This window comes from Echinops telfairi, unplaced genomic scaffold, assembly GCF_000313985.2.
Source record: "Echinops telfairi isolate 266 unplaced genomic scaffold, ASM31398v2 ScPeMD7_5868;HRSCAF=6743_0, whole genome shotgun sequence".
NCBI classification, from domain to species: Eukaryota; Metazoa; Chordata; class Mammalia; order Afrosoricida; family Tenrecidae; genus Echinops; species Echinops telfairi.
The window spans coordinates 106,992-112,732 of NW_022109767.1; the positions used below are offsets into that span (position 1 = coordinate 106,992).

The window sequence follows — 5,741 nt, forward strand, 5'->3', positions numbered from 1 at the left end:
AGACAGCGTCCTGCCGCTCTGTGGACGCTCCCACCTCTCCCGCCCCCTGCGCGCCCCTGCGCCGGTTCAACTCCAAAGCGCTTTCCCAGCCATTGCCAGTAGACACCGCGCTTCCAGCGCCCGAGGACCAGCCTCCTTCAGCTTCGGCTCCGCAGCCTGCCAAGCCCCCCGCCTCCCACCCCGCCCCGGCCCACCCCCCACTTCCCACCGGTCCCACCCCCAGCTCAGATTCGCAGGTGGTTTCCTGTTGTTTTTTAAAATCTTGTCATCAATGTCCTCGTGCCGACAATGAACATGCAGGTAGGTTCTCTAGAGGTCTGCGTGGTCCTGAACTTAGAAGGAGACAAGTCATCTTGTACAGGCTAGTGGAAATCACAGTGGTCCTAGATCAACAAGACAAAACAAACTCACCGATATCCGCTCCATCCCGACTCCCCGCGACCCGAAGGGAGAGGGTGGCGTTGCCCAGGGCGTGCAGATTCCGAGCCTGTGGATCGTCCGCAGGAAAAGGCCTGGTCTCTCTCCGGCCTTCGGGCCGGACGGTGGATTCGAACCGCAGCCCGCGCAGAGGCCCGCGGGCGCCCGGCGCCGCGATTCCTCCAACACCGGCCCACGGCCCGAGCCCGTGCCCACTCGGAGCGCCACGGAGCTGCCTCCCTCTGTGTCGGCTCCTCGACGGTTACCTTCTACGTGCATGCGGTGCTCTAAGCGGGTGTGTTTTCGTTGATGTCTTGTGCGCATGTTGCCTCATCTGGAGGCGGGTGGTTATTTTTAACGTCTCTCTCTGCAGCAGGGAGTCTGAATGATCTCCTCTTCAGCGAGTTGTGGCTCTGCGGACCGCGAGATGGAAAAGACATGATTCATCCCTTACGATGTCTTTCATTCGCTTTATTTGTATTGTGTCATAATTTCAAAGTCTGCTCGTACGCGTCACTAATCACTGCTCCCCCACAGCGTCGGTATCAATGAAATTGTTGGCTGCACCGACGGATGAACGGACTGGATCGATTGAAGTGCTCGCCAGGAGGAAAAATAGATACAAGCACACATACAAATCCAGACAGAAGGGAAAGAAAACTTTAATGGAGCGTCACTCTATCACGTAGACGATGTTCCAAAGGTGAAGTTCTATTTCTTATAAAGGAACGTAATTCCTCAAGTTTACAAAGAAGGAAATGGGCCCGTTTCATCAGAGCCCTCATCACCTAGCACACATTTCTTGTTGCATATTCATAAATAGCCATAATGGTGAGTAGTCCTTCTAGAGGGGCCAGTGGCGCAATGGATAACGCGTCTGACTACGGATCAGAAGATTCTAGGTTCGACTCCTGGCTGGCTCGTTCCTTTTAGGAAATTTGGTAACAAAAGGTTTCACCACGTAATCGCCTCAATTGGATCCCACAATCCACTTGATGGTGTCAGATTTGGTTTGTTTGGGTTCCTGAGGATTGTGGTTTAAACATTAAGCTGTTAAACCAAGGGTTGGCTGTTCAAATCCAAAAGCCACACCAAGCTAGAGAGATGAAGCTGCCTGCTCCCTGAACCAGGTCACTGGGAGACAGAATGTTCTGAAGAATGCACTGTTTGGTATTTTGGATTTCCACACAGGGCAACCTTGGCAACACAGTAAATGTGAACTGATACTGAAAATACCTGTTTTCAGAAATTTAGTTGTTTTTGCCTTGTTTCTTTTGCTAGTGTTGAGAGAGTTCGCCTAAAGATCCCTTCTGAAACATATTTGAAAACCAATAAACTTAGGGTGATTGTGGTGTAGCTGGTTCGAATAAATAAATAAATGACAAATATACTAGAATGTATTGATAATTCAGAAGAGTCTTTATTTGGTTATAGCCGGACTGCTAGAATCTAAAAGTGATTTTTGGATTGCAGTGCCCATTTCTGTCCATCTTTAAGGACAAAATCTCATTTATGATTTGTCTAGGACTTCGGCAAGCGTGGACAAAAGCAGAAAGCAAGATTAATGTTATTATTCTTTAGAGTCAGTAGGTACAAGCAATAGTAGGTAGAGTGTTACAAGGTACAGCATTTATTATAACATCCTGGTTAATAAAAATAAAAAGAGGACTATCCTGGTTACAATATCAAAAGGCACAATATAATTAATTACAATGTTCTGATCCTGAGAACATGAGAGTACATTCTAAACTCAAGCCCTAGTGGGACTTTCTGAGATGGGAGGGGAAGGAGGCAGGTCATTCAGCAGTCAAACAAGATGGCCTTACAGTGGCTAGTGCTGGTCTGTCTCCGTGGTGATGATGGTACAACTCTGCTTAATGTACTCACTGAATTGTGATATGTATGATATGTGAATTATGTGTCAATAAAACTCGTTTTAAATGTTTTTGATCAATGAACTGACCAAGGAAAAAATGACAATACATAAGACATTTTCACACTTAACTTTTGCCCCCCAGGACAGGCTCCCTCCCTCTCTTAGGACTGTCTCCTGAGCTTCACTCCCAGAGACCAGGGAAGGAACAGCAACTGGAGAAACCCTGAGCCAAGAAAGATGGGGCTGGGGACTAAGTGGGTCACTGGGTTCAGTGATCCCCACTGAACTTGGACTTGAAGCCACCAGGAAGCACAGCCTCAGTGGCCCAGCTCCCCTATGTCACCCAGAAGAGCGAGGGGCTGTTTCCTGGGAAAACAGGGACCCAGAAACTAATAACATCTTTTTGTTTTGTTTTACCTCTGTGTTCAGACAAAATCTTTTCTTACAGAGGTTATAGTTTGAAGAGAGAATTTTCTCCCTGGCCTGGGCATGTTCTGAAGCTGCCCTGCCTAAGATTGTTTACCTTGCCACGTGTTTCAAAGAGTTAGGATTTCTTTAAAAAGCAATTTTATTCTGATAGATCAAATTATGTCCCTCCCAAAGGTATGAGTGTCTTGCCAAGGTCATGACTCCAAATAGTGTGCCAGTTTGTGATGTGTTGTAAATCCTGACACCTGCCTGCGGTTAAATGGGCAGGATTAGGTTTTACTTAAAAGGATTAGATTGATCGTGATGGTACTGAGGCAGGATTAGAGTGGGATGATGCATCCTCAATTCAATCGCCCCCTAACTCAAATCACAGATGAACCCCTGGAGGCCAAGTCGTTACCCATTGGGCTGCGAACTGCACTGTCAGTAATGATCAGCCTCTTCGCTGGAGAAAGACTCGGATTTCTACTCCCACAGGAGTAAACAGTTCTACCCTGTCCTATAGGGTTGCTATGAGTCAGCATCGACTCAAAGACAGTGGGTTGAGAGAGTTACAGTTGTGCCCCTTCTCCTCTGCCCTGTGGACTCCATGGTGCTAAATTCCTCAAGTCAGTCTTACCTTCATCTCTTTTACAGAAGAGACAAGGAGAAAACGCTGAGCAGATAGGGCACCTCAGCACCATCAAGAAGACACGAGCTTAGTGCATTATTGGGATCTGGGGTCCCTGCCTTTGAAACTTGTAAACCCAGGGGAAGGGTAGCACTGTGAATTCAGACTTCCAGAGCACATGCATGGAGCATTATTTACAAAACACTTAATCGGCGGGATCCGTTGTCTAAACATACTAATTACAGACATAGTTTGTTGGCTGCATGAAAAGAAAGGACTCAACTATATTCTGCTTACAAGAAGCAGATTAAATTAAACTAACAAAATTAATTGTAACCACATGCACAGGTTAAATATAAAATGTTATTAATTCTATGCCACAACAAACAAATAAGCTGTCATCAAAAGAATGGAGAAGCTAAATTAATTTCAGACATATGAAATTTCAGAACAAGGACTGTGACCAGATATATGAGTATAAGGGTCAATTACTCAAATAGCATTGGAATAATAAATGTGTATGCTCATAAGAATAGGATTTCAAATCGTGTGAAGCAAAAAACTGATAAAACTAAAAGGAGAAAGACAGATGTGGATACAGACAGATGTCGAATTATAGTTGGAAACTTCAACATTCCTCTCTAAGTAATTGATAAAACAAGCAGATAAAAAAAAAATCAGTAGAGATATAAAAGAATCTCAACTAACCTGGTGTCGTTGTTTATGATACAACAGTGTGTCCGACAACCACAGAATAGATATTCTTTTAAGTAAACCTGGAACGTTCACCAAGCTAGAACATAATTTTTGCCATTAAAAAAACCCCCAACTTTATCAAGTTAAATTAATGTAAATCAAGTGAGCATATTCCCCGAACATAATGGAGTTTAACTAGAAATCAATAACTAAAAATATCTGAAACCCTATTTCCCACCCTCAATTGTTTAGGATTATTTAGTCCATCTCTAGATGACCCATGATTCCAAAAAGAAATCAAGAGAAAAATTAGTAAATCTTTCTGAATTGAATGAAAATGAGTTCATAGAACTGAAAATGCAAAAGGAGAATGTTCACAAATCAATTGTCTTAACCTTCTTCTTAAGCTACTAGGAAGGTATAGACAAATTATAGCTAATGCCAAAAGAAGAAATAATAAATTACATTGAAAATAATAGAGACTGTCAACCAAACAAATAGCTGGTACATTGAAATGGTCAATGGTGGTTCTAAACCTCCAGCCAGACTAATCCATAAAAAGTACATTAGGCACAATTTACCAATATTAAGAATAAAAGAGCGAATGTTACTACAGATAGAAAGGAATGTTACAAAATATCTATGACCACAATTTTTTACTTTAGTAAAATTGAAAATTTACTTAAAGCACGCATACTACTAGCAAAGCATTACTGAAGAAGAAGTAAGATAAGCTGATGTAAAAATAGTGAATTATGAAAAATAATGAAGTATTTTTGCATTTACTAAAGGAATGGAGTTGATAGTAGAAAAGCTTCCAATATTGAAACACGAGGCACAAGTAAGTTTACTGGCAAATTCTACAGACTAGTTAAGTCAGAAAGTCAATTGTATACAAACTTTTTCAGAATGCTGAAGAAAAAGGAGCATTTCCTAATTCATTGTATGCGGCCATAATTACCCTGCTCCTCAAACCAAAGATAGCATGTAAAAAGAAAACAATAGAAAACTCTCCTTTATGAACATAGAAAAAATAAATCCTTAACATTATATTATTTTATCACATTTAGAAATACACACAGGAGTTCATTTCAACAATTCCAAGCTAGTTCATCATTCAAAAAGAAATTAATTTAATTCACCACATTATTCATGACATACTAAATTTAAAATATCATAGAACAGCGATTCTCAACCTGTGGGTCACCACCCCTTTGGGGTCGAACAACTTTTCACAGGGGTCGCCTGATTCATAACAGTAGCAAAATTACAGTTATAAAGTAGCAATGAAAATAATTTTATGGTTGGAGGGTCACCACCACATGAGGAACTGTATGAAAGGGTCGCAGCATTAGGAAGGTGGAGAACCACTGCCGAAGAATCACCTCAGTGATACAGAAGAACATTCAACAAGATTCAACATCCATTTTATGATTAAAAACTCCGTAAATTAGGAAAACACCCTTTCCCAACTTGATAAAGAATCAACACTTAACATCATACTTACCGATGGACTACTGAATGTTTTCCCAAGACAGGTAACAATGTTCATTCTTAGTACTCCTATTCAATGTTGATCTCTATATAGGTCCTCTCCAACAGTGTAAAGGCAATGAAAGAAACAAAAGAAACATTCAGATTATTAAAGACAGATCTCTTTTCTATTTACAGACATAATTGTTTATATAGAAACTTTCAAATTATCTTTATAAA

At 41.5% G+C, this 5,741-nt stretch overlaps 1 non-coding gene across 1 annotated transcript; it reads left to right on the forward strand.

The window, feature by feature from the left end:
* Positions 1-1,267: 1,267 nt before the first annotated feature.
* TRNAR-ACG lies at positions 1,268-1,340 on the forward strand. The gene has a single exon. It is a non-coding gene; the product is annotated as a tRNA-Arg (tRNA).
* The last annotated feature ends 4,401 nt before the right edge of the window (positions 1,341-5,741 follow it).